Genomic DNA, 21473 nt, shown 5'->3' with positions numbered 1-21473 from the left:
AACTGCTCCTCATTAAGGTGGAGACTGCTATTGCCATGGTGTGCAAAGAGTAGGCAAAAAAGTAGAGCCAGCTCACAAATGTGGCCCCAAACCAGCCTCTGATCAAGGTCGAGACTACTGTCACCCAAAGGAGAAGCCCAGCACCCTCAGGGCTCCTGCTCTAGCCCTCTGCCCCCAGTCCTGTGCCCCCAAGAGAGCAGTGACTGCCACTGAGCTTAAGAGAAACCCTCGTTCTCACTTGGTTCTGCCTCTGGTCCCTCAGACTCCAGCCCCACCTACCACCAAGGTAGCTGTCAGTACACCCAAAAGATGTGTTCCCTGCTCACTTCAGATCCAGCTCTCACACAAAAGCCGCTGGCCACATGCAGACTGAATTGCAATGCTCCTGCACAAGGACATACATTCAAGACTGGGATAGATAACTGTTTTGCCTAAGTGCATAGAAACAGAGAGAGTCAAACAAAATGAAAAGACAGGCGAATATGTTCAAATGAAAGAATAAGATAAAACCCAGAAAAATCCTAATGAAAAGGAGATTAATAATTTACCTGATAAAGAGGTCAAAGAAGTAGTAATAGAAATGCTTATTGAGCTTGGGAAAAGAATAGAGAAACTTAACGCATATATATGGAATGTAGAAAGATGGTGACGATAACCCTGTATATGAGACAGCAAAAGAGACACAGATGTACAGAACAGTCTTTTGGATGCTGCGGGAGAGGGCGAGGATGGGATGATTTGGGAGAATGGCATTGAAACATGCATAATATCATACGTGAAATGAATCGCCAGTCCAGGTTCGATGCACAATAGAGGGTGCTCGGGGCTGGTGCCCTGGGATAACCCAGAGGGATGGTACGGGGAGGGAGGTGGGAGGGGGGTTCAGGATGGGGAACACGTATACACCCATGGAGGATTCATGTTGATGTATGGCAAAACCAATACAATATTGTAAAGTAATTAGCCTCCAATTAAATAAATTTATATTAAAAAAAAAGTTCAGGACACTCTGCCAAAATAAATAAATAAATAAATGTACCTAAAAAAACAACAACAAAGAACTAGAAAATATAAAGAGAATTTGAACTGAAGGATACAGTAATTGCAATGAAAAATATGCTAGAGGGAATCAACAGCTGATTGAGTGAGATCCAGAAGAATGCGTAAGTGACCTGAAAGATGAAATAGTGGAATAGTCTGAGGAAGAAGAAACAGTGTGATTCACCCAATCAGATCAGCAAAAGGAAACAAACAAAAACATTAAATGGGGATCATTTAAGGGACCTCTGAGAAAACATCAAGCATATTAACATTTGCACTATAGGGATCCCAAAAGGAGAAGAGAGAGAGGATAAAGGACAGAACACATATTTGATAAAATAATGGTTTATATCTTCCCATCTACAACTGCATCAAAAAGGATAAAATATATAGAAATCAACTTAACCAAGGAGGTGAAACACCTACACTCTGAAAAGTATAAGATATTGATGAAAAGAAATTAAAGATGATACAAAGAAATAGAAAGATATCCTATGTTCATGGATGGAAACATTAATATGGTTAAAATGTCCATACTACCCAAAGAAATATACAGATTTAATGCAATCCCTATCAAAATATCAAGGGGCATTTTTCACAGAACTAGAACAAATAATCCTAAATATTGATGGAACCATCAAAGACCCTGAATAGTCAACGAGTTTCAAAGTGTAGACGATCGTGATGCAATGTGGCTGGTCTGACGATGGAGGGGCTATGAAAGAAGGAAAATGGAGAGCCTTGAGGAGAAGAGAGTGGCCCTGGCAGAAGAGAAATGAGGACCTCAGTCCCATGACCACAAGGAACTGAATTTTCCCAACAATGTACAGGAATTTGGAAAAGGCTTCTTCCCCAGAACCTCCAGATAAAAGCCCAGCCTAGCTGATACCAGAATTTCTGCCTTGTAATTGTGTGAGCAGAAAGCTCAGCTAAGTTCAACCAGATTTCTGACTCACACACTGAGTTAGCAAATGGATGTCAAGTTAAGTTGCTGAGTTTTTGGCTATTTGTTAGAGAAGCAACAGAAAATAGATTTACAGACAGACCTCAGAGATACTTCAACTTTGGTTCCAGACCACACAGTAAGTGACTATCACCATAAACAGAGTCACAGGAAATTTTTGGTGCATATAAAAGTTATGTTCACGCTCTACTGTAGTCTATTAAGTATGCTGCAATAGCATTGTGTCTAAAAAAATAATTTAAATACTTTATTACTAAAAAATTCTAACCATGACCTGAGCCTCCAGTGAGCTGTAGTAGTAACTCAATCATTGATCACCATCACAAATATAATAATAATGAAAAAGTTTGAAATATGGCTATAGTTGCCATAATGTGGAACAAGCTATTTCTGTTGGGAAAATGGCACTTAAAGACTTGCTGGATGCAAGGTTGCCACAAACTTTCATTTGTTAAAAAAATCAAGAGCAAAACCACAAAACAACAGTGTCTACAAAGCACAATGAAGTGAAGTGCAGTGAAACCAGGCCAGCCGGTACTTGGTTAACGTGCCTTGATAACATAGTAATAACAGTAACAATTTATTGATATAAATGTATTGATATGTGCTGAATACTTTAAAGGGATTCTCTCAATGAATCCTCATCCCAGCGCTATGACCTAGATGACAAATTGCTCAAAGTAACCTACTAAATATTGGGTTGGCCAAAGGTTCATTCAACATTTTCCATAAGATGGCACAGAAAAACGTGAATGAACATTTTGGCCAAACAAATAGTAAAGCCAGGCTTTAAAGTTAGCTGAATACTTCTATTCAATTACAAAATGACTCTATTACCCACAGCTTCAAGCATTGGTTCATCAACACCTCTTGGCCTGCAATCACTGCAGATTTTTCAAATACAGATGCCACAATTCCATGCATCATCACACCGTCTCCTCTTTGCTAAGGAGCATCACGGGGCTATAGTCATGTCCTCCTTTAGCTCCAGCTTCCCTGTACCCCATTTCAAGCCTTATCTGGCTACGTAAACACCTGGGAACTTCTACTTCCTTCACATTTCCTGAGCCCCAGGTATTAGAATCACTTGTTTAGCATTTAGAGCCTCATGGCATTATGACAATTCCCTTATATTTTATTATATTTCTACCCCTCAGCAAAATATAAGCCTTTTGAGGGAAGAAATTTTTCCGTTTTGGTTACTGCTAGGTTCCAAGTACCTAGTGTGTGTGTGTGTGTCCAGCTGCTTAGTCATGTCTGACTCTTTGCAACCCCTTGGGCTGTAGCCTGCCAGGCTCCTCTTCCCATGAGATTGTCCAGGCAAGAATACTGGAGTGGGTTGCCATTTCCTTCTCCAGGGAATCTTCCCAACTCAGGGATTGAACCTGTGTCTCCTGTGTCTCCAGAATCAGCAGGTGAATTCTCTACCACAAGTGCCATCTAGGAAATCCCCAGGTACCTAGAACAGGTACTAATTCACTAGAGAAACTCAATGCATTTTTGTTGAATGAATGAATAAACAAATGAACTTAGACTCTTTCACTTCTTTCATTCAAATTATATTGATCTGATCCATTTTATAATTCAATTTCTTCCTGAGTTCTACATGACGTTTTACTTTCTTCTGAGTTTCATGGAGATTATGCAGAAGATATAACGCTGGAATTTTCCTTTTCCCCCAGAGCCATTTCTGCTCTAACTAGGCATGAGAAACACTATTTATTGATTAATTTCTTTGTTCCTGGCCTTTCCTAGGTATTTTACATATATGCACTATTTCATGTGGCCTTCATGCTACTGTACGAAGTTGGTGTTCTAGCTCCCATTTGACCAAAGAAGTTGAAGATCAGAGAAGACAGCCCAAGTTTACTTGTCTAGTAGAGGCTACGCCTGCTGTTCAGATATTTCTGAATGCAAAGGCTGTGTCTTTCCACTATAGCATAACCACTAGAATGTAAACTCTATGAAAATGAGCTCTTGGTTACTCTCTTATGAGAGTCCCTTGGACAGCAAGGAGATCAAACCAGGCAATCCTAAAAGAAATCAACTCTGAATATTCATTGGAAGGGCTGTTGCTGAAACTGAAGCTCCAATACTTTGGCTACCTGATGCAGAGGGCCAATTCACTGGAAAATACTCTCAATGCTGGGAAGGATTGAAGGCAAAGGAAGTAGGGGGCAGCAGAGGATGAGGTGGTTAGATAGCATCACCAACTCAATGGATGTGAATTTGAGCAAACTCCGGGACAGAAGAACCTGGCATGCTGGAGTCCATGCAGTCACAGAGTCAGGCATGACCTAGAGACTGAATAACAACAACAAAAAATCTTCAGTGCCTAGCACATATTTGAAGATCAGATGCACAGATATTGAAAAAATTACTAAATTGAAGAACAGATGAATGGATCGTGCCTCTTCTCTAGTTCTGCTTCAGAGGGAAAGCTCTTGCCTTTCATCCAAGTACTTTTGATTTAGATTCTACTGTACATACTTTAGCAAACCTTCTACCTTCTTCTTGACTTAATAGGGGTATTAGCATATCGGAATTGGAATCATTCTTAGAAGGTGGTTTTTCAGTTTCCCACCAATGTAGAAATCCTTTTTATAGCCTCCTGGACAGATGGTTGCCAGTCTCTGCAAGGACACCTCCAGCGATGGAGGACAGAAGAGAACAGGAGGCAGACTGTTTCATTTTGGAGGCAGTTCTGATGATTAGAAACATTTTCAGTTGAGTTGAACTAGATTCTGCAGTGTCAGTAAGGATTCTTCATGTTTCAAAAACCGGAAAGCACGACTAAAGTTGGATTTTAAAATAGTGAGGATTTATCAAGTCAGTGATTGAGAAATGCAGTGTGGGTGTAAGTTTCAGGTATAATTTGAGTCAAAAGCCCACAGTGTCCTGAGGGTTCTGTTCCATTTCTTCAGAATTCTCTCTGCCCTGACATCCTCCAGGTGTCAGTGTCTCCTTGGGCTCCTTTTCTTTGCAATAAGAAGAAAAAAAAATGCAGTTCTAGGGCCTTTTAGCTACACATTACTGTTACATACAGGAAGAGAGAAAGAGCTTTTGCTCCAGTCCATCAAGAAAAGTCATAAGGCTTAGTCTGACCCGAAAGGATTCAGTTCAGTTCAGTGGCTCAGTCATGTCTGACTCTTTGCGATCCCATCAATCGCAGCATGGCAGGCCTCCCTGTCCATCACCAACTCCCGGAGTTCACTCAGACTCACAGCTATCTAGTCAGTGATGCCATCCAGCCATCTCATCCTCGGTCGTCCCCTTCTCCTCCTGCCCTCAATCCCTCTCAGCATCAGAGTCTTTTCCAGTGAGTCAACTCTTCGCATGAGGTGGCCAAAGTACTGGAGTTTCAGCTTCAGCATCAGTCTTTCCAAAGAAAACACAGGGCTGATCTCCTTCAGAATGGACTGGTTGGATCTCTTTGCAGTCCAAGGGACTCTCAAGAGTCTTCTCCAACACCACAGTTCAAAAGCATCAATTCTTCGGCACTCAGCTTTCTTCAAAGTCCAACTCTCACATCCATACATGACCATTGGAAAAACCATAGCCTTGACTAGATGGACCTTTGTTGGCAAAGTAATGTCTCTGCTTTTCAATATGCTATCTAGGTTGGTCATAACTTTCCTTCCAAGGAGTAAGCATCTTTTAATTTCATGGCTGCAATCACCATCTGCAGTGATTTTGGAGCCCCTCAAAATAAAGTCTGACACTGTTTCCACTGTTTCCCCATCTATTTCCCATGAAGTGATGGGACCAGATGTCATGATCTTCGTTTTCTGAATGTTGAGCTTTAAGCCAACTTTTTCACTCTCCACTTTCACTTTCATCAAGAGGCTTTTTAGTTCCTCTTCACTTTCTGCCATAAGGATGGTGTCATCTGCATATCTGAGATTATTGATATTTCTCCCAGCAATCTTGATTCCAGCTTGTGCTTCTTCCAGCCCAGCGTTTCTCAAGATGTACTCTGCATACAAGTTAAATAAGCAGGGTGACAATATACAGCCTTAACGTACTCCTCTTCCTATTTGGAACCAGTCTGTTGTTCCATGTCCAGTTCTAACTGTTGCTTCCTGACCTGCATACAGATATCTCAAGAGGCAGGTCAGGTGGTCTGGTATTCCCATCTCTTTCAGAATTTTCCACAGTTGATTGTGATCCACACAGTCAAAGGCTTTGGCATAGTCAATAAAGCAGAAATAGATGTTTTTCTGAAACTCTCTTGCTTTTTTGATGATCCAGAGGATGTTGGCAATTTGATCTCTGGTTTCTCTGCCTTTTCTAAAACCAGCTTGAACATCTGGAAGTTCGTGGTTCACGTATTGCTGAAGCCTGGGCTTGGAGAATTTTGAGCATTACTTTACTAGCATGTGAGATGAATGCAATTGTGCGGTAGTTTGAGCAGTCTTTGGCATTGCCTTCCTTTGCAATTGGAATGAAAACCGACCTTTTCCAGTCCTGTGATCACTGCTGAGTTTTCCACATTTGCTGGCATCTTGAATGCAGCACTTTCACAGCATCATCTTTCAGCATTTGAAATAGCTTAACTGGAATGCCATCACCTCCACTAGCTTTGTCTGTAGTGATGATTTCTAAGGCCCACTTGACTTCACATTCCAGAATATCTGGCTCTAGGTCAGTGATCACACCATCGTGATTATCCAGGTCGTGAAGATCTTTTTTGTACAGTTCTTCTGTGTATTCTTGCCATCTCTTCTTAATATCGTCTGCTTCTATTAGGTCCATACCATTTCTGTCCGTTATCAAGCCCATCTTTGCATGAAATGTTCCCTTGGTATCTCTAATTTTCTTGAAGAGATCCCTAGTCTTTCCCAATCTGTTGTTTCCCTCTATTTCTTTGCATTGATTGCTGAGGGAGGCTTTCTTTTCTCTTCTTGCTATTCTTTGGAACTCTGCATTCAGATGCTTATATCTTTCCTTTTCTTCTTTGCTTTTGACTTCTCTTCGTTTCACAGCTATTTGTAAGGCTTCCTCAGACAGCCATTTTGCTTTTTTGCATTTCTTTTCCATGGGGATGGTCTTGATCCCTGTCTCCTGTACAATGTCACGAACCTCCGTCCATAGTTCATCAGGCACTCTATCGGATCTAGCCCCTTAAATCTATTTCTCACATCCACTGCATAATCATAAGGGATTTGATTTAGGTCATACCTGAATGGTCTAGTGGTTTTCCCTACTTTCTTCTATTTCAGTCTGAATTTGTTAATAAGGGGTTCATGATCTGAGCCACAGTCAGCTCCTGGTCTTGTTTTTGTTGACTGTATAGAGCTTCTCCATCTTTGGCTGCAAAGAATATAATCAATCTGATTTCGGTGTTGACCATCTGTTGCTGTCCACGTGTAGAGTCTTCTCTTGTGTTGTTGGAAGAGGGTGTTTGCTATGGCCAGTGCATTTTCTTGGCAAAACTCTGTTAGTCTTTGCCCTGCTTCATTCTGTATTCCAAAGCCAAATTTGCCTGTTACTCCAGGTGTTCCTTGACTTCCTACTTTTGCATTCCAGTCCCGTATAATGAAAAGGACATCTTTTTGGGATGTTAGTTCTAAAAGGTCTTGTAGGTCTTCATAGCACCATACAACTTCAGCTTCTTCAGTGTTACTCTTTGGGGCATAGACTTGCATTACTGTGTGGGACAAGGATGATGAAATATGGGGACTGACTGAACCTAAATCAAAGGTCCCAAGGCTGTGGGACGGTGAGTTTAATGAACACTTTTGAACCCTACAACCCTTCTGCTTTTCCAGCAGAAACCAGATTTTATTAATATTCATGTGTCTACCTATTGTGCATGCAGTTCATGTGACCAAGAAGAAGCCCCTCCATCCCTGGGTGAATTTTCATGGTTATATCCTGATTAGCCTAATACAATCAGTGCATGGAACTCCCCTGGTGACTGTTCCTGGCTTGGGCTTAGGCCATCAGTTAAAGATTGTATTCTGTGCTTACAGAAGAGGTTATCCTTTCTCCTTGAGTAAGATAAATAGGAAAGTGTAAGGTTCTGATTGCTAAAAGCAGCCGTTTTGTCCCAATAGCAATGGTCAGACTTAGAAAGAAGCCACTTCTATTGGAAGCAGGAGATAGAAAAGACCAGGTTATCAGCAATATTGTTGAGCTCCTAGTAGTTTCATGCCTGGACCTTCTGTAACCAAGTTCCTGATGTCTTATTTAACTATTTATGTTTGGATGTCTACGCTTTGAAATAAAAATTATCTTTACTGGCACAGGCGGAAAGGATCTTGGCAAGACTGTCAGTCAGCAAGCGTAACCTCATGGGATTTCTTGTCATCTATACATTGGCTCAAACTCTACTGCTGAAGAATTTAAGAATGAGTGCCCTCCAAGGTTGTGTAACACTTTGCCAGCTACCATGCCCCTCTTAGAATTCTATCCTTCAGGCTATGATTCCCAGGCTGGTTGATAGATCACCATATGATGTGGCATTCAGACACTCCTCATGTTGGTAAGCCTCACAAAGTTTACAAATCTGGACCCCATATTCCAAATGTGGTCTGGTCTCCTTGGGTGCAAGGACAATATTATGTTTCATATGTATGATTCAGCTTGGTGTAATGGAAAGAAAACTGGAGTGAGCGTGGCTGTAATGGATTCAAGTTCAGGATCCGCCCACTAGAAGCAAATCTCAACCGCGCTGAGCCTCAGGTATCTTTCTGATAAAATGGGGAATGCAATCTCTGTTTACCTCAAAGCATTGCTGTGTGAATCAGATGAAATAACAGATATAACAGTTCTTTGTAAATTGCAAAACTATTCGAAAGTAAGAAGGATGATTAATGTATCTTAGGGTGGTGTCAGCTTCCTTTGGCAGTTGTATCACATGGTTTAATTGCCCTGTCTTGTTTCAGAAAGAATTTCAGGCATCTTACAAGAAAACATAAAAAAGATAAGATAGCATAAATTAGAGACAAAGTTGAAAAAAAAAAAAAAAGGAAAATAACAGTGTAGCCAAAAGGCAGACATTGAAAACCTGGCTCAGAGTGGGCACTGAGTAAACATTTTTCAATGAATATTGGAGTTGTTAAGAAACGTTCTTCCAAAAATTCACTGTATGATGCAGGGAGCTCAAAATCTGGCCCTCTGTGACAACCTGGAGGGGTGGGATGGCATGGAAGATAAGAGGGAGGTTTTAAGAAGGAGGGAACATATGTATACCTATGGCTGATTTATATTGATGTATGGCAGAAACCAACACAATATTGTAAAACAACTATTCTCCAATTGAGAGTACATTAAAAAAATAAAATATTCCTCCGAGCTTTCTGGAAGTCAGTGATTACATTGTTTTTGTTAATGCAGTTCTCGATTCCCATGAAATAAAAATGAATGTAACCTCTCTGTTGGTAGCTTTTCTGGATTTCCTAGGTGAGAACACACATTATCATCACATTTGCATTAATATCTCAAAACTCATATTTCCATGAACTGTATTAGCATATTACCGAAGTTGTACCTCTGAGATGTGGCTCTGCAGGCTCAGACCCTCCCTAGGAAGAACTCTTCATTGTGTGTCTTTTTGACTAGCTTCCAGGCTATCTTCACAGGTCAAATGTCCCTGTCCCCTTTCCACCATGAGAGTGTCCTTGTGCATGTCCCCATTTCCAGCCTTGAGGTTCTAAGAGCCTGGTAGTTCAGAGGGAAAAAGAGGCTGTGTCCTCACTCAGGTCAAGGACCACCTTATGCACCCTCATTCACACTTCCCAGTCTACTCTTCTCATTGGATCGGCAGATTGTCCCCTGCTTTTCAGGGAAACCCAGTCCCGTCCAGAGAGATGTGACTTTATTCTCTGGCCCCAATAGGACAACTATATCAACATGCAAACTTTCCACCTAGTACAGTTTCCCTGGGCAGAGTTATTAACTCTTAAATAACAAAGAGATCAAACAAGTCAATCTTAAAGGAAATCAACCGTGAATATCTACTGGAAGGACTGACGCTGAAGCTCCAATACTTTGGCCACTTGATGCAAAGAGCATGGAAAAGACCCTGATGCTGCTGACGATTGAGGGAAGGAGAAGGGGGTGACAGAGGATGAGATGGCTGGATGGCATCACTGACTCAATGGACATGAGTTTGAGCAAACTTTGGGAGATAGTGAGGACAGGGAAGTCTGGCGTGCTGCAGTCCATGGGGTCGCAAAGTGTCGGACAGGACTTAGCAACTAAACAGAAACAACAACAAAATAACATCCACTAGGTTCGGGTTGAACTTTGCTCTTCAAAGCTGGTTTGCATGGTCCCTTCAGTCTGAGGAGAAGACCAGACCCACTCCTCAAAAAACAGTCTTGTTGAATGAAAGTGTGAATAAATGATACATATGATTGAAAGCAACTCTTCTGAATTGCATTCTGTGTAGTCAAAGTCTATCAAAATGGATGTGGTGATTAAGTGAATTATTTTATATAGGTTTCACTTAATTTCCAAAGAAATGCTGTAGTAAAATGTACACATAAGGAAATCGAGGATTAAATAGTAAGCCTTCTAGACTGGTAAGACTAGTGGGAAGCAGCCAGAAGGTTTAGATTCAGACTTGTCTAATTGTAAATCCTATCACTTAACCTGGCCTTAAAGCAGCTACACAATTGAAAAGACATAAATTAATTCAACAAATACCCTTGAACTCATATTATGTGCTAAGCCTTGTATTTGGCCCTTCAGCTCTATTACTTATCTCTCATTAATGAATTTATTAGTTTTTCCAATAGAATCTTTATTCTCTATTTAAAGCAGAGTAGAGCTTCCTCCTTGGATTCCTCCTTCAAGGATATTGCCTAAGATTTGATACCAGAATGGCAGATGCCCAAGGATGCAGAACTATTAAGCAGAGGGAATATAGCATTGCCTCCTTCCTCCCATGCGGTACCACTTACTGTATGTATTACGCCCCATTTAATTAGTCCAGGGAATTCCTTCCAAAGCCTCACACAACTGCTTCCAGTGCTGGGGTTTATCACGGTTGACTTCTTCTCGGGTGGTCCATCTTCTGTACTTAGGGACCTCCGTCTTTGATTTTCCTACCAGGAAAAGCAGTAGCACCTGCCAGTGTTGCACCAGCACTGACTGAGGCCCTGGTTGGAGTTTGGTTCTGATAAACTTGCAGAGGGGGCCATTATGTTAGCTTCTCAGGGCCAGAGAGCGAGTCAGAGAGAGGACGGGTCCCTGAAGCTCTGACGGTATATGCACGAGAATGCGTTTGTTGGAGGCATGCAGCCTAGAGAGTGTAAATCTGTCTGTTAGCTGGAAATGAATACAAATCAGCCCTCATTTGTATTCATTGATTCCACAAGCTAGCGGGTTTGAGAGGCTGCAGGGTGTAGAACACGCCAGACAGGGAAGAAAGAGCCTGGCTTCTTGTCTCAGCCTTGCCGCTAACTTACAAGCGAACTCGGGCACATTATTTGCTGCCTGAGTCTCAGAATCTCCCTCCCTGAGGCAGTTTCATTAATAACTGCCTGTTCACAGAGCAGTGGGTTTCTCATGAGTCAAACAGGCCCATTCTTGAACCTCAGCTCTACTGCTTGCTAGCTGTGTAGCTCTGAGCATGTTATTTAAATCGAACCTCAGTTTCTTCATCTGAACAGTGGGAACAAGAGTAATAGGTGACTCACAAGGCCATTGTGGAGCTTAAAGAAGCAGAATATGTAAAGTGTTTAACCAAGAATGTGGCACATGGTAAGCCATGAAATAATGTCAGTGGTTCTCATCAAAGCTATTTTCCCATAGGGTGCTTGTAAATAGCAAATGAGACTTTATGTATACTGCGTTTGATACAACCCCATGAAGTAATTGTAATTATATATGGACAATAAAAACTACATTATGGGTTTAAAGGATCATTGATATTGAGCTCTACTCAGCAATATACTAAGATAATAGAAACATCTATCTTTAGACTAACAGGATTTCAGAGATGATCAGATCCTGCTGTCTCTCCTTTTTTTTTTTTTTTTGTATTGGGGTATAGCTGATTAACAAACAACACTGTGATAGTTTCAGGTGAACAGCAAAGAGACTCAGCCTTATGTAAATATGTATCCATTCTCCCGCAGACTCCCCTCCCATCGGGGCTGCCACATAACATTGAGCAGAGTTCCATGTGCTCTCCAGTAGGTCCTTGCTGGTTATCCATTTTAAATACCCTGTTCTCTTGTCTTATAGATGAGAATGTGCAGGCACAATGAGATAGAATTACTTGTCAATATCCAGAGCTAATTAGGGCCAGATTGGGACTGGAAACCAGATCTTATGACTCAGCATATGGTTATATTTCCATCTATTCCATCTAACGTACCAGGAAACCAAAGCTGGGGAGACAGCAAATTGCCTGTGGAAACTCAGGTGAGTAGTGATAAATCTAGGAATCATATTTATAATAGCTCACCTTTAAGTGTGTTTTGTAGGTGTCAAGCATCGTCTCAGTGCATTGTGTATATCAAAAAAATTTAGTCTCTACAAACTTAAGAGTTATAATTAAGATCCTCATTTTTCAGACGTGGGGATGGAGACCAAGAGAGGTCAAGTACACTGCCCAAGGGTGCACAGGAGGCAACCACATTAGGACACAGATCATTTGGATTCTGTGTTTGCACAATTCCTCTCCATGGTATTCTGAGTCTCTCAACCTGACCTTGTTATTCTTCCCCCTGAAGTACAAATAAGTCTGAGCTCTTGTTGGGAAAATGAAGCATAAAGATAAAGAACAGTATTAGTAGCAACACACTAGCCAATCACTGGGTGATGCATGCATCCGTGCATGCTAAGTCGCTTCAGGTGTGTCTGACTCTCTGCAACCCTGTGAACTGTAGCTCACCAGGCTCCTTCCTCTGTCCATGGGATTCTCCACATAAGAATACTGGAGTGGGCTGCCATGCCCTCCTCCAGGGCATCTTCCTGACCCAGGGGTCAAATCTGAGTCTCTTACCTCTCCTGCATTGGCAGGTGGATTCTTTACCACTTGTGCCACCTCGGTGATGAGACAGAGCATTTTGCGTGAAGGCTAAGGAGTCTGTGCATAGCAAAGGAGCTAGCTTTTATTTTGAGCCTGTTGCTTTCAAGTTTCAGTGTTATTAGAATCTCTCTGATAACTGCATGGGACACTGTTGCTAAACTAACGTGTACCAGCAATGGCCCACAGAAGGATCAGTGGTTCTGAACACCTGCAGTTCAAGTGTCACTGTATCTGAAGGATAGACCCATGGTGTTATCTGGGACCAGAATCTGCATTCCCCTGGGGATGGTGACTGTCTTGCCCTCTACCTACATATCTTGGAAAAGCCACTGCTGGAATAGCTTTGGCATCTCTGCAGCAACACGTGGGTTCACTGGACAATGTGATCATAGGTCTTAAATCAACCCTGTATGAAGCAACAGGAGGAAATGTAGGCCCACCTCCTGGCTGGATCATCCAGTTCGCTCTAAAGCATCCGCAAATGGAGCTGCCTCTTTTGTGATGATTAAACATTCCTGGACCATTCAGGAGCCACAAGGAGGGTCCCTATAGGAAACTCTGGGCTTTTTGGTAATCTGGGCATATCAGAAGCTTGAGAAAGTAATTGTACTATTAAAAGAGCTGTGGCTTTATTTGTTCTGTGACTCGTTACATGAAATAAGAGCGGGGATGTTTAATGAGGACTTACGATGCTCCAGGCACAGTATCAAGTCATTTACATAACATAACTCCTTGACTCTTTGCAACATGGGAGGGTACTTTACACTCAAAGTACATTTCACACTCAAGGTAACTGAGCCCTGAGAAGGGAAATCACTCATTCAAGATCACCAAACTGTGGTATGGTTGAGACAGAAATCAGACTCAAGATTTCTGATAGCCTTTCTATCAGGAAGCCTTTCCCACTGTGAAACACAGCCATACTTGAAATACAGAGACAGAAATGTCACAGTCCACACATTAGCTTACGGAATTCCCTGATGGTCCATTGATTTGGACTCCACACTTCCACTGCAGGGGCCACAGCTTCAATCTCTGGTCAGGGAACTAAGATTCTGCAAGCTGTGTAGCTTGGCCAATAAGTAAATAAGAAATAAACATGTTAGATTAAAGGATGTGTATGTATTTTTGGAGTTGCAATGAGTCAGACATAATTTAATGACTGAACAATAACAACAATGTGTATTTGTGAGATCTCTGTCTCAGAGCAAACTAAATCATCAGTGTGTCTTACCTTTAAGAGAGGAGTTTCGGTGGAAGAGGTTGATGTCCAAATGGCAGGAATAGCCCTACTGAGCTCCTGGGCTACCAGGTGAACTTGGCCAAGTGGATTTTCTTTCTAATCTAAGAGCAGCCCAGTTGGAAAACCAGGCACAGCACAAGAGCCTTTTTCTGAAAAACAAATCTTGTAACCGAGCCAGGCTTTGTCCCTGGGTGGAAAAATTGCCACAAAATGAGAGACAGGAAGAAGCATCCTTTTCTAACCACCAGAGCGATTCCAGGGCTATGTGAAAATGTGCCAGAAGGCAACGCAATTAGCAAATCCTGACACCAGTGGCTGCTTCTCTCCTGGGCAAAGTCTTTGTCGGAGCCAACATCTGCCGGCTTACCTTGCCCAGCCAGGATGGGGGCTGCACCAGCCCTGCTGCCCACACACTCCATGCCAGGCGCACTTGGCAGAGTCAGGCCCCCCGAGGGCTGTGTGGCCTGGCCGTCTTGAGAAGGGGCCCAGCCTAAAGGTCCCAGGTGGCCCCACAAGCAATGCTGCTGCCACCAACAGAACCCCTTGCCTGTAAATACTGACCATGGCTCAGAAGACAAGATAAGTACCATAAACAAGATTGAAGTGGACACAGAGCATATTAGAATGTCTTTGCTGCAAGGCACCTGCAAAATGTGTTTGTTCAACAGAACTAATAATATTAGCTAGCACTGACTGAGCAGGGGGATTCAGTGCAGTTTCTCTTCCAAGTGCTTTGGGCACTTATCTCCATCAGCCTTACAACACAGAGAGGAGGGTGGGGCCACACACTCCATCCTCCAGACTGAGAACACTGAAGCTCAGAGAGGCTGAGTAACCACCCCAGTACTGGTAAGCAGCAGAGCCCAGGTAGAGTCAGAATTAGTCCTAACCGGGAAGGGCTTCCCAGGTGGCACTAGTGGTAAAGAACCCTCCTGCCAGTTTAGGAGACATAAGAAATGTGGGTTCGATCCCTGGGTCAGGAAGATCCTGGGGAGGAGGGCATGGCAACCCACTCCAGTATTCTTGCCTGGAGAATCCCATGGACAGAGGAGCCTGGCGGGCTACAGTCCATAGGGTCGCACGGAGTCAGACAGGACTGAAGCGACTCAGCACACACGTGCATGCACATCAGCCTAGAAGACTCTTATTCCACACTGCCTTCCCCTAGTTCCGTCCTTGGTAAAGTAAATCCTGAAACACACACCCCAGGGAGTCAGCCCCCTTTAAAAGGAAGACGAAAATGCACATCCGCCTCTCTCATACATTTTTGTGACTTTATATTCACATGCATGACTCGTAACAGTGTGACCACCTGTTCACACTCATGACTAGTAATAGTGTGATTACATGTTCACACTCATGATTAGTAACAGCACAATCTTCTGGGGGGTTATGAATCTCGATGGGAGCTCTGGCCAAAAAATCAATTTCAAGAAAAAGTAAATTTGGAAATTTTAAGCAAGACTCAGTGTGTCCTTTTTTCCCCTCTCTGTGTCTTAATTTTAGCTCTAAAGCCAGAGGGCAGGACAACAGAATATCTGAGGTTCCTTCCAATTCCAAAATGCTGTGATTCCTCAGGAAACCTGCACCATGGGTATGCTGAGAGCAAAGGGAACACAACCAACCCTAGTGCATCAGTGCATGATGCATCAATATCGTGTCCATTACTGTCCGGCCTTCTCCCCTCAAATGGCCTCTTTCTTCTCTTCCATCTGTCCAAATTCTCTCAAACAGAGTAATTCCTACTCTTGTGCCATCTGCTACTTGAGGCCTTTTGTGAGACACTGGGCTAGAGGTGGCTCCTATAGCTCAAAACAGTATGCACTCCCCCAGTGAATTACTGTCTCTTCTGCGCTGTCTTGCAGCACAAGATAGAGAATTGCATGCTAGCCCCACCTGGACTGTCCAGCAGGCGTGAGCCAAGCAGATGCGTAGGGGGTGATTGTGGCTGGGGTGGGGGAAGGAGGGCATGGCATGATGAAGTTCCATGCAAGGGCTCTTGGAGTGGAGAGGGGGAAAGGTGTTTGGTAGGTGGTGAGTGTGAGGTTTTGGGGAGACGGACACAAAACTGAAAGTAAGAATTGTTAGGAATTATTAGAGCCAATTGTATTCCCATACCTTAACATTTAAAAATGATTTTATTTATCTATTCATTTATTTGTGGCTGTGCTGGGTCTTTGTTGCTGCATGGGTTTCTCTCTAGCTGTGGTGAGCGAGGGCAACTCTCTTTCGTAGTGGGCTTCTTTTGTGGTGGTGCACAGGCTCTAGGTGGATGGCCTCCAGTAGTTGTGGCATGTGGGTTCAGAAGTTGCAGCTCCAGGGCTCTAGAGCACAGTGTCAGGAGTTGTGGCACACAGGCTTTGTGGCTCTGGGGCAGGTGGGATCTTCCTGGACCAGGGATTGAACCCATGTCTCCTTCATTGGCAGATGGTTTCTTTAACACTGAGACACCAGGAAAGCCTTAGAAGCTCTGGATTTATCTCAAGTATGGTCTTTCTGAAGCCTCCGCAGATACTATAGCCAAGTAGAACCATCCACTCACTCCAGTGCCTGAACTGTAGCCAGGTTAGATATGAGCCATAGATGGATGCTATAGACCTTTCCATCCATTGATTTATTTACATATCTGTGCCCTCCACTGCATGGTGAGCAACTGGAGTTTTTAGACCATACTAGAATCCTTTTTAACGTCCAGGGCTTGGTAAGTGTTGAATTAGTGAAGGTGACAATTTTCAAGGCACCAAGTGTAGAATTCTGCGTATGATTAATCATTAGTAATATATAAGAATTAGTCATTGTTTACTATTTACCAGAGAGAATGCCAATTCTGTCAATGGAATATCAGATTTAATCTGTTTGATAACTCTATAAATAACCATATAACATAGGTGGCTCAATGATAAAGAACCTGCCTACAATTCAGGAGACATAGTGGGAGCATGTGTTTGATTTCTGGGTCAGGAAGATCTCTGGGGAAAGAAGCGGCAACCCACTCCAGTGTTCTTGCCTGGAAAATCCCATGGATGGCCCATGGGATCACAAAACTATCAGACACGACTTAGCAACACAACAGCAACTACTATTACTAGCTTTTTACCTAAGAGAAAAAATGAAGCTTAAGAGGAAATAAGTCACTAGCTCAAGTCTCTACTACCAGAAAGATTGAAGGCAGGAGGAGAAAGGGACGACAGAGGATGAGATGGTTGGATGGCATCACCGACTTGACGGAAAAGAGTTTGAGCAAGCTCCAGCAGTTGGTGATGGACAGGAGAACCTGGTGTGCTGCAGTCCACGGGGTCTCAAAGAGTCAGACATGACTGAGCAAGTAAACTGAACTGAATTACTACTAGCAACTGGATGAACCAGAAATCAAAACTAAACTGAACTTGTGTGTTCAGCTTAAACATTGCATCAAGATGGAAAAAGGTGGAGGAGGAAACAAATTATCTATAATATGGGAACAGTGGTCAGATATTAACATGGTGTAATGAAGTAACATATCTAAATTTTAAATAAGCATGTATCACCTTACACAACTTGATAATTTTTGATTACACATCCTGTGATTATTTTATGTGGTTGATTATTATCCCTTTTCAGGTAGCTACAATTACTTCAATACAGATAACTAACTCAAAGACATTTTTGTGTGCTGAAAGAAAGGAAATTGCTCAGTCGTGTCCAACTGTTTGCAACCCCATAGACTGTAGCTTACCAGGCTCCTCTGTCCATGGGATTTTCCAGGCAAGAGTACTGGAGTGGGTTGCCATTTCCTTCTCCAGAGGATCTTCCCGACATAGGGATTGAACCTGGGTCTCCTGGATTGCAGGCAGATGCTTTACCATCTGAGCCACCACAGTTTGGCTTCCCTAGTGGCTCAGATGGTAAAGCATCTGCCTGCAATATGAGAGATCTGGTTCGATCCCTGGGTCAGGAAGATCCTCTGGAGAAGGAAATGGCAACCCACTCCAGTACCCTTGCCTGGAAAATCCCATGGACAGAGGAGACTGGTATGCTACAATCCATGGGGTTGCAAAGAGTCGGACATGAGTGAGTGACTTCACTTGTGCACAAAAAGACCTCAGCAAATACTTGACTGGTTGACTCACAGGTTGAGAACTTAAATTGAATTCATGGTAGAAGAGAAGAAAATACTATGGGTGGCTCGCTCCACATCTGCTAGCCATCTCCTTCCAGTAGTCTTTCTTCTGTGCTGCAGAGACTGGAAAACTAAAAGTGGTACTTCCTAGATTCCCTAGGACCTAAGGTTTTGGATATGATTCCAGCTTTGCATTCAGATTCACCTGGCAGCACTTGACTCAGACCCAAGTTGGGCAGGCTGGGTTGTAACACTGAAGGCATTGTGTTGCTGATATTGATTGACCTTGCAGTCTCAATATGACCTTGGAACCAAGAGTCCCAGCAGTGCCTTCCTGGCCTTCAGCATCCTTCCTGTGATACAGGCAGTAGTCCCTTTGATAGCCAATTCTATAGTGTTATTCTAGAAATCAGTCTTGGAAGTTAATTCTACAACATGCTCCTCTTATTCCTCTAATAATTCCCTGCATTAAATCTCTCAAAAATTATTAAAGAAGTCCTGTCATCTATAGCTAAGATGTGATGGATACAATACTTGGTACCAGAAATGGTTATCAGCATTGGATTCCCAAGGATGAAAATCTAAGGTAAAGTATATGACCTGGCTAAAATCAAGGTAGTGAAGCCCTGGTTACCTTTGAGACTAGAACACTAGTAACCTGGGTGGTAAAACAGTATTTAAACGGCCACATGTGGTCATCTGGAATGAAGCATCTGCTGGAGGCACAGTTTCAGCAAACAGAGCGGTAACTAATTTTGTTCTGCTGACACCAGGTACCTGGCATCTGACGAAGGTTAGTAAACTAAGATAGTGAATGGAGGAACGGGCTTGGCATACCTCCTTCTTCCAACAGGCAGCATATTTGAGCATCCACTTGATTTTCCCCCTGAACAGTGTTTGACACTTGTCTGAAATTGGTGGAGGTGCCATGACAAATGTCCTATCATTCTTCCAAATGAAATTATTACAGTTTTGGATAAGTGAGTATGTATGTGTTTATACGGACAAGTGAGGAAGAATTATTCCCTAAAAATAACTAAAATTCACTTTTAGGGTAGATAAAACTGGCTTTATGGTCTTTTTTCCACAAGTTGTCCAGCTCCAAATTTGAGAAATGCCAATCTGTCAAAAGCCCTGGAGATTGTCTGCTCTCTCCCCTTCACCCCATCTCAGGCTGCTTGACAAGTCACTAGTTGAGAACTTGTACTGGTCTTATTGGCCACAACAATGAAGAACCCCCCCGCCCCCGCCCCGCAAATTCCTCCCTCACAATTTTGTATTATGTTGACTAAAATATGCACAATTTGGAATTGTGTTGACTAAAATATGCACCGAAGTTTCCTATTTCTGGTGCCAGGGAATATTGTCTACACAAGAACAAATTGAATCTCTGCCACACAGTAATTGCCCAGTACCCCCAAAGTTGATGTGTTTGACTATGCAGCAGAGATTAAGCTTCTCCAAGGACCAACTCTCAGCATATTTAGAAAACTTAATTTTATATTCTTACTTACAAGGTTTTTTTTTCCTTTCTTGAATTACTTATTAAAAAATAAAAGTACTGTAACCATTTTTCTTTTGATAAAACTCAGGCAGCCACAGCCTGGTCTTCCCTTGGGTCCTCAACAAAGCAGTTTTATCTCTCCACTTCCTGGTCACAGACCACTCAGAGATCAAGGCTTCTGCAGCCCTTTCTGTCTTTCATGGAGAAGAGGAAAGAGAAGCTGGGCTGCTGAATATGTAAATTCTCCCTGGCAGACAGCCTTTGAGTCTGATCATGGTGTGGGAAGGCCAAATCCTAACCCCAGAATCCACAAAAGCTTAGAAGGAGGCTCTGTGAGATGTTCATGGAGGGAATATTGAAGGTTAAAGAAGAAAGCTAAAAGAAATCTCAGTGAAAAGGACTTGACTACACTGGGTTCTTTTTTTTTTTCCCCCCCTTCAGTTCACAGTATAAAATGGTAGCACGACATTGAAAGAAAAGAAAGGCATGTCCCTGGCAATATCAGTCCTAATGAAAGCTTGTCTCTAAACTGTTTGGGCACTTGGGGTTCCTCAACCAGACCATGCAAGCTGGGCTTCAGGGTGATCTGACCAGAGACCCAGACAATGTCCGCAGTGGTGCTTAGCAACATTGACTTCAAGATCCAGGGCATCCAAGCCAGTTAAAGAGAACAGTGATGAGTTCCAATGTACCACTGAGTGGCATCTGAAATTAGAACTTTGCTTACTTGATTCCCAGGGCTTTCCTCATGGCTCAGTGGTAAAGAACATGCCTACCAATACAGGAGAAATGGGTCCAATCCCTGGGTCTGGAAGATCCCCTGGAATAGGAAATGGCAACCCACTCCAGTATTCTTGCCTGGAACATACCATGCACAGAGGAACCTTGTAGGCTATAGTCCATGGTGCCGGGGTCCAGCCCCAGTGGATCCAGGGAAATTCAAAGTGGGGACGGCGTTGGCGAGGAGAACTTATTTATTTATTAATATAGAAATATAAGATTAGATTAGGGAGAAATAGTATAGTAGGAAAATTAAGTGGAGAAAGAAGGCTGAATAACTTGGTTTACGTGGGAAGCCGATAAAGTTCCAGACAAGGAGCTTGCACCATCTACATTAGGCCACTGGCATCCTCTTGAATATCGGGGGTGCCCCGCCTTGGGCTCCCCCTCGCGTGGATCTTAAAAGCCGGGACAGGTAAGTATACATGGTGAGCTTCCACACCCCAGATGGGAATTCAGCCAGAAATTAGAGAGGAGACACAGGGGAAACCAGTCCAGCGACTGGCCCTGTCCTCTATTGTTCAGAAGGCCTTTTATACTTTTTGATTATACATAGAGATCAATGGTTAACACAAAGTTATGCAGGGTTAGCAGCCCAGACTCTTAGCAAAACCAGGCTTTTCTCTCTGCATACCTAGTTGTATACAAAAGTCTTAGGTAATTTACATCATCTTCTGGCCAAAAGGGCCAATTAATATTTTACAGCTTTTTTTCTGATAAGGGTTTGTCAACCAGAAGACTTATTTGTGTTGATCTTCCCAAAGTCTGGTGCCCCTCTCAGAAAGCACTAAATAAAGTTACATTCTTACATAGCAAGGACACAAGAGGAGTGCAGTGATATATAACAAAGAG

The sequence above is a fragment of the Ovis aries genome, chromosome 3, assembly GCF_016772045.2.
Source record: "Ovis aries strain OAR_USU_Benz2616 breed Rambouillet chromosome 3, ARS-UI_Ramb_v3.0, whole genome shotgun sequence".
Taxonomy (NCBI): Eukaryota; Metazoa; Chordata; class Mammalia; order Artiodactyla; family Bovidae; genus Ovis; species Ovis aries.
Note: the sequence above shows the minus strand (reverse complement) of the source record.